This window comes from Moschus berezovskii, chromosome 22 (genome assembly GCF_049115385.1).
Source record: "Moschus berezovskii isolate FMDL1 chromosome 22, NW_MosBer_1.0, whole genome shotgun sequence".
Taxonomy (NCBI): domain Eukaryota; kingdom Metazoa; phylum Chordata; class Mammalia; order Artiodactyla; family Moschidae; genus Moschus; species Moschus berezovskii.
In genome coordinates, this window is record NC_142481.1 from 17,701,291 (window position 1) to 17,713,474 (window position 12,184).

The 12,184-nt window shown below is 48.9% G+C and overlaps 1 long non-coding RNA gene across 1 annotated transcript; it reads right to left on the bottom strand.

Annotated features, from left to right (window-relative positions):
* Nucleotides 1-242: 242 nt before the first annotated feature.
* LOC148774367 (uncharacterized) lies at nucleotides 243-4,713 on the bottom strand. The gene is made up of 3 exons (XR_016035949.1): nucleotides 4,455-4,713; nucleotides 3,917-4,032; nucleotides 243-335 (listed from the first exon to the last, which is right to left on the bottom strand). It is a non-coding gene; the product is annotated as an uncharacterized LOC148774367 (long non-coding RNA).
* Nucleotides 4,714-12,184: the final 7,471 nt, after the last annotated feature.

Here is a 12,184-nt window from a genome sequence, read left to right on the forward strand (position 1 = left end):
TACATATGTGTGTGCATTATGTATATATCATTATACACAAATACGTTTGTGTGTGTGTGTGTGTGTGTGTGTACTCTTTGCAACTCTATGGGCTGTAGCCCGCCAGGTTTCCCTGTCTATGGGATTTCCCAGACAAGAATACTTGAGTGGGTTGCCATTCCCTTCTCCAGCGGATCTTCCCAACTCAGGGACCGAACCTGTCTACTGCATTGGAAGGCAGGCTTTTTTACCGCAGAGTCATGGGGGAAGCCTGGGATCAGAGATATCCATGGACAGATGAATGTCGCCTCCTGGGGCTTTGTGGAGCTGCTCCCTGTGACATGAGAATTCAGCACCTGTGGGAGAAAAGTGGGAACTGTCAAGTCCTGTCCTGCCACTTTGGGGGTGTGGCTGTGGGCATGTTGCTGTCTGCCTGGCCTCCAGGAGTCACGTGAGGTGCCAGACAGGGTGACTCATGGGCCTCCTGGTGGCTCAGTGGTAAAGAATCTGCCTGAGATGCAGGAGACACAAGAAAGATGGATTCGATCCCTGGGTCGGGAAGATCTCTGGAGGAGGGCATGGCAACCTACTCCAGTATTCTTGCCTGGAGAATCCCCATGGACAGAGGAGTTTTGTGGGCTACAGTCCATGGGGTTGCGAAGAGTCAGATATGACTGAGCAACTGAGCACACACACACATATTGTTACCTGGAGGTTTGTGCTCTTTTGTGTGTATGTGAGAGAGAGGTCTGCACGAGTTTCTCGGATGTCATCTCCCACCAAAAGAAGCCGGAAACATTGATTTTTAGGATGAAACCTCTTGATTTTTTTAAATGTTGGTAACTGACTTTTAATTTCCCTAACACTTTGTGGAGTAAGTAAAATGTGTCCAAGGCTGGATCAGGCCCTACGGTCACTAGAGTGAGTCCCCATCTTAGGGACTAGGCAAGCTGGGGAAGGGTCAGGGACCACCACCTGCCACCCCATCTCCCTCCCCAAGCATGTTTCTGCCTCAGGGCCTTTGCAACAACTGCTTCCTCTGCCTGGGATTCTTCTGCCTGTTACTAGGTAAGAGCTCATTCTGATACCTTCTTCAAATCCTGGCTGAAGATGTGGACTTCCCTGACCCTCTCACCACCTTTCTTTAAGATTTTTTTTTTTAATGTGGACTATTTTTAAAGTCTTTGTTGAATTTATTACAATATTGCTTCTGTTTTATGTTTTCAGTTTTTTTGGCCTCCAGGCATGTGGGATCTTAGCTTCCTGACTAGGGATTGAACCTGCACCCCCTGTGTTGGAAGATGAAGTTCCAGCCACTGGACCACCAGGAAAGTCTCCACCTTTGCCCTTTCTATTCCCTTCTTTCTTTCTTTATTCATTTATTTATTTTTGGCTGTGTTAGGTCTTCACTGCTTTGTGCGGGCTTTCTGTAGTTGTGGCAAGTGAGGACTACTCTTCACTGCGGTGTGTGAGCTTTTCATTGCTTCTCTAGTTGTGGAGCACAATCTCTAGGCCCCTGGGCTTCAGTAGCTGCAGCTCATGGGCTCTAGAACACAGGCTCAGTAGTTGGGACTCACAGGCTTAGTTGCTGTATGGCATGTGGAATCTTCCTTGGACCAGGGATCCAACCCATGTCCCCTGCATTGACAAGCTGATCCTTATGCACTGTGTCACCAGGGAAGTCCTTCTATTCCCTCTTGATTTATCTATCTTCAAAGCATATTCTAGGAAACTTCTCTTTGCTTTTTTGATTATCTGCCTCCCCTGCTGGCACATCAGCTCCTCCCCCCAAATTTTCATCTGAATTATACATCGAGCATATCGTGGTGCTCGTGAAGTATTTCTTAAATAGTAAGAGAAAGGAACTCTTATGATTCCCCTCACCGTCACAGAAGTCTTTCTGCAGTGAGGCGGGGGTAGTGAGGGCAGAGCTGCTAGTGGAGGCAGGTGAGCAGGCGGACCACATTTGCTGACAGGCCTGGATCAGTTTCCTCATCTCTGGGGGTGAGGGCGTGGGCTGATGGCTAGAGGTCCTGAGTGTGAGTAAGAGTTATCGTGTGAGAGGGGACTAGGTGTTCAAGGCGGACACCCCGCAGCCTCCTCCCAGCCCGTCTCAATCCCTGAAACGAGGATCTCAAATCGGTGGCCCCTGGGCCAGCCCAACTATTGTAGTGTTTGCTTTAGTTCCAAAAGTATTGCAACTATTTATAGCTGTCAACATTTAAACAGGATATTTCAACATAAAGCTACGTGTTAGGCTTCTAGTGGAAGATCTGGCTTAACTGAACCACATCCCTCCTTGGCACTAATTGTTGGAGGGACAGGTCTGTCTTCTCGGGGTGACCCTGGCCCTATCTTCCCCTGATAGGAGGTTCCATGGGAGGAAGAGAAGCAGTGGGTGATCCACGGTTGCTCTGGCCCCAGGCCTGCTCCTATCACCTTCCATCTGAGACCCACCCTCTGCCTGCTGCTGCTGCTGCTAAGTCGCTTCAGTCTTGTCCGACTCTGTGCGACCCCATAGACGGCAGCCCACCAGGCTCCCCCGTCCCTGGGATTCTCCAGGCAAGAACACTGGAGTGGGTTGCCATTTCCTACGTGACCACTATTACAGCACTGACCCTGGACACACATGTCCAGGTGGTGGACCCCTGGGGAATGTAATGGGAACAGTCCCGCAGGAAAGATCCCCAGGGCTGTTTGCCTGCTGTCAGGGGAAAAGGCATGATTAGCAAAAAGCCTGGTCTTATTTTGTGACTTCCTCCTGAAAAGCCTTTGACAGGCAACTAATATCGGAAGAAATTGAGCCTTGTGAAATGCCTGCACATGGAAGGGGCCAGAGAGGACTTCTGAGATGCAGGAACTCAGAAAGAAATCATAAACATAGGCAGAGACAGGGAAATGAGGCCAACTACCAAGAATTAGTGAATCTCTCTGAAGGGTTTTTGGGTTCATTGTACTGGTTTATGTAACTTTTCTGTAGTTAAAAATAATTCAAAAGAAAAGTTGGGGGAAATCAGTAAAAAAACTTTTTAAAATAAACATTTACACAAAGTAACAAAACACAAGGTCAAAAACAACAGCAATAGAATGGAGGAAAAAATAAATTCAGAATTGGGTAATCTAAACGTCAAACAGAATTTAATTGAACTTTGGCTATCATGTATTTATGTGTATTTGTTCATTGTTTGCTTGGTTACTAAGTTGTGTCCAACTCTTTTGCGACCCCATGGACTGTAGCCTGCCAGGCTCCTCTGTCCATGGGATTTCCCAGGCAAGAATACTGAATTGGGTTGCCATTTCCTTCTCCAGGGGGTCTTCCCAACCCAGGGATTGCTTCTCCTGCATTCGTAGGTGGGTTCTTTATCACTGAGCTACCAGGGAAGTCCATTTATATATGTATAATAAAAATACATACATTATATATACATATATATATATATATACACACACACATTTTTCCCCTTTTAGATAAAAGCCTGTGTTCATTCTTTGCCCTCCCCCAATAGCTTCCTTTTCCTTCTTGCGGATCATTTCCCTGACTCGTGGGTACCCTGCTCTGCCTTTCCCTAGCTGTGGGTGCCTCATCCTGCTGTGGCTGCCCAGCCCAGTCTGGGGGGACCCCTGAGGCTCTGAGGCAGATTCTAGGGCTGGTAGCCTCCTGCTTGGCTGCAGATGCAGAGAAATGAGTCTGCAGTTCTAAGAGCTTGGCCGGTGCCCGCGGCCCTGGGGAGGCATTGACCAGGCAGCCCGCTGGCAACCAGGGGCCCTGACATCTCAGCCTTCCCATCCCCCTTCCCCCTGCACCTTGGCATCCAAGAAGGCAGTGCAGAGAGCCAAGGGCACGCCCCGGTACATCCCTGAGTCATCAGCTACTATTGCTAACCCCTTCTCTATTGTCAACTAACAACCCCGCAGCGTGTGTGGTTGCAGGACTCACCACTTGCTGGGCAGGCCTTGTTCTACCGGTGGAGAAAACTGGTGCAGAGGGGTTCAGTCACCTCCCGAGTCATTTAGGGTCAAAGTTGGGATTCCAAGGCAGGTTGACTCCACACCCTGTGCGTGTGGGGCAGGGGAGTGGTGACAAAAGGGCCACGGGTCCCACGTATCTTTGAGGGTCCCAAGAACAGACGCAGGTTAGAAGAGGGAATTAGACACCAGAGAATATTGCCAGCACCAAATCCCACTCCCCTCCCTGCCCCCACCCTGGCCCTGCCTCTATCCTCTCCTCCTGGACCATCACACAGCCTCCTCCCTGGTCTCCCTGCTCCCTCCCATCCCCTACAGCCTGCTCCCCACACTCAGAGAAGGGCACCTGTGAACCCCTGAGTCAGGTCAGGGCCCCCCTGGCTCAGGGCCCTCCTCTGGCTGCATCTCTTTCCTGGAAAAAGCCAGATCCTCGCCAGGACCCACAACTTGTGAGCCACTCCCCTGCCTGGCCCCCCATCACTTCTCTTTCCCCTCAACCCCTTACTCACTCACTCACTCCCCAGCTCCAGTCCCACTGGCTGCCCTATCGCAGGAACAGGGGGCTGCTTCCAGGGCTTTGTCTAATGCTTGGAAATGGATTGTCTGAGGAGACACACGTGCTCATAAAGCAAGAGACTTTACTGAGAAGGGACGCCCGGCGGGGAGAGCAGGAGCGTAAGGGAACCCAGGAGAACGGCTCTGCCACCTGCCTCGAAGTCTCAGGTTTTATGGTGAGAGGATAAGTTTCCCGGTTGTCTCTGGCCAATCATTCTGACTCAGGGTTCTTCCTGATGGCTCACGCATTGCTCAGCCCAGATGGATGCCAACGAGAAGGGTTCTGGGAGGTGGAAGGACACACGGAGTCTTCTTTTGACCTTTCCTAAACTCTTCCAGTTGGTCATGGCTTATTAGTTCCGAGTTCCTCACCAGGACCTCCCGTTTTAAAATAACTCACGCGAGTAGTTACTATGGTGCCTGGCCAGGGTGGGTGGTTTCAGTCTGTGTGCTCCCCCTAACAACTCTGCTGCTCCTCCAACCCACTAGGTGCCTTTCCAGCCCCAGGCCCTTTGCACTTGCTGTTCTCACTACCAAACTCACCCTTCTCACGGATGTCACATGGGTCACTCCCCTCACCTCCTTCCTTCAGAGCTTTGCTCAAATGTCACCATCTTCATGAAGTTTTCCTTGGCTACTTGATTTAAAATCACTTACTTTTTCCATCTGGAAACCACTGCACCCCACCTGATTCTCTATTTTTGTTTTCTGTAGCACTAGCATATATCGCCTCCTGCCATACTGAATAATTACACACTTGTTGGTTATATTTATTCTCCCTCCCACTTCTGTAATGTTAACTCTGGGAAGAAGGGACCTTCTTAGGCTGTTTCATTCCCTGCAAGTCCCCAGCACTGAACACAAAGTCTGGTACATAATAGGTACTGAATAAAATGTGCTGAGTGAATGAATGAAAACTATTTTTTTTTTAAGCTTGATACTTCATTTATTTGTCTATTTGGCTGTATGGGGTCATAGCTGAAGCAAGCAGAATCTTCATTGTGGCATAAGAACTCTGTAGTTGCGGGCTCAGTAGTTGCCCGGCATGGGTTTAGTTGCCCCAAGCCCTGTGGGATCTTAGTTCCCCAACCAGGGATTGAACCCATGTCCCCTTCATTGCAAGGTGAATCCTTAACCACTGGACCACCAGGGAAGTCCTGAAGATTCATGGAGGCTGATTTTTTTCCCCCTTTTCTTTTGTTGTTATTGTTTTGGCCACGTGGCTTGTGGGATCTTAGCTGCCCAACCAGAGATTGAACCCAGGCCCTTGGCAGTGAAATCACTGAGTCCTAACCACTGGACCACCTGAAAATCATTCTTGAGTGTTACTACATCCCAGGCTCCATAACAGATGAATCAGGTACCTGCCTTTCCTTCAGCAGGTCACATTCAGGGGGCGCACAAACCCACAAGTAGAGAGGGAAGGAACTCAGAGCAGAGGTTCAAAGCCTAGGTTCCAATCATAGCTCTGCCTCTTCCTCCCAGTGTGACCTTGGGCAAGCAATTCTTCCTCCCTGGGCCTCAGTTTCCCCATCTATACAATGGGGTTAAAAATAGAATTCACCCTGTAGGCTGCCCTTTGGATTCAATGGGGTTGTTGTGTGGGATGCTGACAGCATGACTAATTCTGAAAGCGGGTTCCTTTCCTGGAAGTGGGGGGGTGGGTAGTAGTGGGAGGGGCACAGCTGTGTGTTTTCCAACAGGCAACAATGGAACTCTTGTAGGCAGGGGCCCTCAGGCATGGAAAACACATCCACCCCTGTGGGTTTCAGACAAAAGTCTCAGGTCTCAAATGGGAGGTTTTCCAGGGCATTTACATTTTTTGGAGATTGTTGTAACAAGAAATACTGGTTTGGAAATATGAGCCCACTGGAGTGGGCTTCCAAAGCACCCTTCTCTCGGCAGTGAGCAGCTGTGAGGGTTGGAGGGACCTCTCTTACCTATAGCTCCTGAGGCTAGGACCAGATAAGCTTAAGACAATCCCTGGGCCACAATGATTGGCACAAGGGATCCAATTAGAGTGAAGCACTGGGATTTTGTTTCATAGTTGAGGGCAGGAAAGACTTGGGTTTTGCTGTGGAGAGTGGAGGAAGTACGTGTGAAACCTGGAAGTTGCAGTCATTTTGCCACCACCACAAAAGCCAGCCTGAAGACAAAGCTAACACTATGGAAGACCACAAACCAAGGGAAATGCTGATAAACAGAGTCTGCACCCTGATCAAGCCATGTCTGCTCTCCCTCTGGAATTTTATGCAATCTAAAATCTTGACCTGTTTGAGTTAGTTTTAATAATATTTCCTGTTAATTATAAATAAAACCAACAAAATTGTTATACATAAAAATTCTGTGGACCCAGAATCACTTCATTTTCACTAAGATATGTTGCGTAATTTTTGCTGAGTTTGAGCCAAAGCATTTCTTTTAGCTTAATCAGTTCGAGTGTCTCCGGGGGTCAATGAGTGCTTACCTCAACCAGGCCAATGCCCTCTGCTTGTAAACAAATCTGCATCCCATTCACTTGGATAGAAATCTTTGAAATGGACCTGTTCTCCTTCCCAACTTCCACTTTGAAAAAGGGCAATGAGCTGAAGGAGCCATGGGACTTGGCAAAGACAGAAACACAAATTCCTGGGAACTCAGCAGTTCTCCCATCAAAGATGGTGATGTTCGAGTGCTTGAAGGCCTGGCACGTGCATGGGAGAGCAGGTGGCACCCCAAGATGCCCAGACCCTCAGGAGGCGGGGGAGCAGTGCAAGTGGAAAGCTTTTACAGCGGCAGAACTGCTGACTGTGCTCCCCAGCCGGGTGGTACCTGCCCCCTCCCCGCCATGGAGCAGCTGCCGTGCAGGGCATGAGGGGGCAGGGGCGTGCCGTCAGTGCTGCTGAGCACAAAGCCCGTGTCACAGCTGTCAGGCAGGGCGGGCTCAGCACAGGAACTGGGACATGAGGAGCCGCAGAGCTCAAGTGGCTGTGGGCAGGACAGGCCAGCTCTGGAGGAAGACAGATTAATAGTTAATAACTAGCCCAGAATTACTATTCTGGAATACATCCAACCAGAGGAGGGCCAAGGGAGCAGAGAGAGAGTTGAGGGGGACAAGGGCAGGTCGTAGGGCAGGGAGGAAGGTGGAGGCATAATCAGGAGGTCATGGAGTGGTGATGATATTGTTGCTGATGATGGTGATGATGGTAGTGTGATGGTGAGGATGATGGTGATGGTACCAATGATGGTGATGGTGATGATGGTGAGGATGATGGTGATGGTACCAATGATGGTGACGCTGATGATGCTGACGATGGCGGTGGTGATAGCGATGATGATGGTACCCATGATGGTGGTGATGATAGTGGTGGTGATAGTGATGAGGGTACCAATGATGGTGACAGTGATGGTGTAGATCATGCTGATGGAGAGGAGGACAGCGGTGGTAATGATCATAATGGAGGTGATGTTGGAGATGATCATGGATATGATGATAGGGTCATTACCTCCTGAAGATGGTCTGAAATAGCATTTCCTGAACACTTACTGTACACCAGGCTCTGATCTGTGTTTCCTCAGGGAAAATTAATATTTTTTCCTGAATTCACTGAAGAAAACTGAGTTAGCCAGAAATTACGCAAGGTCATTATCATCTCCCTGGTCAAAATAACTACCTATAGTTGAGCAGGAAATGGTAACCCACTCCAGTATTATTGCCTGGAGAATCCCATGGACAGAGAAGCCTGGTAGGCTACAGTCCACGGGGTCGCATAGAGTCGGACACGACTGAGCGACTGAACGGAACGGAACGGATAGTTGAGCAGATAGCAGGATCCTGAAGTGTAAAGAGAGGTGACAGGCAGCTGTCAGGGGTCAGAAGTGTCAGTCCACGTGAGGGCTCAGGTGCTCGGTCAAGGGCTGGCACTTCATCCGAAGGAGAGCAGGAATCAAAGCAGCACACATCTTGCTGACTCTGAGTGACCTCGCCCAAGTTACAGAAACTCCTCCTTGTGCCTCAATTTCCTTATCCATAAAACAGAGGTAATTCTAACCCTCCCCTCGGCAGGTTGTTATGGGGACTGAACGAGCCAATGCATATTGTGGAGTCACTGATGGTCACTGAAGGCCCACACGCTGCCCCATCCCAACCCCACTCTTGTAGGGGAGTGGGGTGGGGGAGGGAATCACGACAAGATCTAGCCAAAGTACTGTGACTTCCAAGGTGAGGGTTGAAGCGTTGGTGGGCGCACCTGTGACCAGGGTGGTATCACAGGATGGAAATGGACTTGAATGGCGCCCTGGACTCTTCTGTGGAATTTGTAGGAGAGAGACTAACCCTTGGGCATGTTCAGGAATGGAGATGTCAGGTGGCTTGGTTACCGCAGCGTGACCTAGACTACCCTGGCTGATTCGATGCCACTCGATGTCTCCCGTTGTTTTCAATGAAGCAGTCTTCCTCAGGGGACAGTTGCCAGCAGGGTGCACAGTGACTTTATTTGAGCGGCATTGACCTAGGAGGACTTCCTGGAGGTGGTGTTGGGCCAGCTGCTGAGAGCAGGCTGAGAAGGACCCTCTCCTGGCAACCCCCACTCACTGCAGGCCATCAGGTGTGTCCAGGGCTATATCAGGAGGCCTGGTCTCTGGCATTCTTGGGTATAGCTCCTCAGCCCAGCACACAAGTCTGCCCTGACCCCTGTGTGGCACAGAGCTCATGGACACATTTCTCCACGTGGACCCAAGACTCTGTGTCCTCACTATAGGGCCCGTTGTGGGTGCCCAGCAATCTGCAGAAGGCCTGGAACAGGGCTGCCTTGTCAGGTCTGTGTCTTTTGGACACAGAGGGGTGTAGGCCCATTGTTGAGCTGTGGGTATCAGAGAGCCACGTGCTTTTGGAGCCACAGGAGCCGCATGGAGTACCAGTGTGGAAGTCCCCAGCCAGGCCATAGAAGGTGCCGGCAGAGTTCTCAGGTACTTTCACCCAGAGGACACAGGATTCATGGAAGGCCACAGAGAAGCCAGGGGCTGCCTGGACTGTGATGGCTGAGGATGGGGAGAAGGTTCAGAGTGTGCCCCCAGCCGGGGTAAGGGGTAGGATGGCCTGGAACCCGGGCACCCAAGTTGTGTGACATAGTCCTGCCCAGACACCAGCACCCTTGGGCCCCCCGCTTCTGTCCCCATGATCCGCTCTCCATGTAGCATCCACTGAATCCTTTAAAAATCACAAATCAGATCCTGGAAAATGTTATTCAAAACATTACTCAGAACTTATTTTTCGGGAACTTGCTTTCAAAAGCATTAATTGCTATGCCCAAAGTTTTCAGTTCATACTTTGTCACGAGTCTAATTTAGACTCTTCAATAAAAGTACTAAAAGGTACAAAAGGCAATTTCACCTCCCCACCTCCCTTCCTGCCACATATTCAGAAAATCTTTTCATATATAATCAAATTAAGGGAATTTCATCTTAATAAGGATAAAAGCAAACTGGAAATGGGAATATATAATTGCAGTAAATTGAGAATATTTCCTTGTTTGTTCATTCACCAAATAAATTGTTGCTTTAGGCAAAAAAAGAAAATCAGATCCTGTCCTTCCCTTATTCCAAACCCTTCCATGGCTCCCCAGTACACTCAGATAAAGTCTAAATTCCTCCCCATGGCCTGTGCAGCCCTGTGAAACCAGCCTCTGCCACCCCTCTTTCATCATCGTTCACTCACCCCCTTGCCCACCCTGCCCCAGCTGCACACCAGGCAGCGTTCCAACCTCTGGACCTTTACACTGGCTGTTCCTTCTGCCTGGTTCCCTTCCCTGCTATGGCTACCTGACTCCCTCCCTCATCTGCATGTCTCTGCCCCAGTGCCTTCCTGTCCTCTGTCTTAAAGTGTAATATCCCACTGCATGTTCTTGTCTCCTTTCCTGCTTAATTTGTCTACAGGACAATCTATATCACCTTCTGATGTACTAGAAGTTTACTTTTGTGCTCGGATTTTTGTCTATTTATTCAACAAAATGAACAAAGTCCCTGCCCTTGGAGATTTCTTATCCAGTCAAGAGGAACACAGACATGAAACAAAGAAATGATTAATAGAAAGGATGATTTAAGATACGGACAAATTACTCTGAAGGAAAGAAAATGGGGGATTATAATAGAGACTTGAGAGAGGTGGTTCCTTCCATGGGGGTAGTGAGGAAGGGCTTCTCAGAGGAAGTGACATTTGAGCTGAAACCTGAAGAATAAGAAAGCGTCAGCTATGTGAGGCTCTTAAGGAAGAGTGTTTCAGGCAGAGGGAACAGTCAGTGCAAAGGCCCTGAGGCAGGAGGCTGCCTAGGTGTTGGAGGGGCAATAGAGAGGTTGGTGTGGCTGGAGCAGAGTGAGTAAGAGGGCAAATGTGAGAAGGTAAAGTCAGAGAGGTCACAGAGGCCAGTTTTGTGGGGTCACATGGATCACAGTTATCCTCCAGGTAAGACAGTGCCATGGGAGGGCTTTGCGATAGGACCTCTATGACCTGACTTGGGAGTTTTAAAGACTGCATTTTACTCTGCCTGCAGTGGGGGGCAGGGCACCACTAGGAAGCTGGTTTGCCCTTGCAGTTATGTTTTATTTATTTATCAAGCATTGTATCCCCTTACTAAATACCCTGTCCTAGGCAATTTACACCTTTTAATGCTCACATACAGGTAGGCACCCGTGACATATTCAGAAATACATACAGTAAGTCCCTTACACACAAATGAGTTCTGTTCCAAGAGTGCATTCTTAAGACCAATTTGTTTGTAGGTCCAACAAAGTTAGCCTTGGTACCCAATGACATATTGGGCTGTATAGTGCCATACTGTAATAGGTTTATAATACTTCTCGCACAAATAATACATAAAAGACAATCAAGAAATATATTTAATCTTACCGTACAGTACCTTGAATAGTACAGTAGTTCAGTACAACAGCTGGCACACAGGGGCTGGAACTGAGTGAACAGAGAAGAGTTTCTGACCGGAGGAGGGAGAGGAGGTAGGAGATGGTAGAGCTGAAGGATCGTCAGAAAAGGAGATGGGGGAAGCTGCCACTTCACTCACTCCTGATGTTGATGGCCCAGGTTCTGGTTCCTTGCTGGATTCAATTCTATCTACTCTCTTGAAAAAAATGACCTGGTGATATGTGGGTAGTAGCTCTTTTGTTCGAGTCATAGATGACATGGTAGCACTTGATTGCATTGAATGGCAGCTGCAAACTTTGAGTCCTATTCTACATTCGGGTCCTATGCCTCAAAAGCTAACAGATTCTTCTCAGATAGAACTAACTTAAGTGACTGGACATATGAACACTCGTTCACATCTTTCAAAGTTCGCAACTTGAAGGTTCATATGTAGGGGACTTGCTGTATGTTGTCTCTGCTCCCAGTTTCTGGCACATAGCTCCTAAAACACTTGCATTTCCTGAGTGATTGGGGTGCCAGGAGCGTCTTTCGTCCTGCTATTTTGTCCTTGACCCTTGTTCCTGGTACACAGAGCTCCTAAATCGTCTGGAATTCCTGGGACACTAGGCGTGTCTTTTGTTCTAACGAGGCAATGTTTGGTGGGCTCCTGGATGAGTTCCGGTCACTTGAAAAATCAAACCAAGATCAGGAGCTTTTGTTGTTATAGTTAGAAGCTTGGAACTTTTAGTCCCATCCCCACTGCCTTCCTCTGGGGAGAGGTGAGGGGCTAGG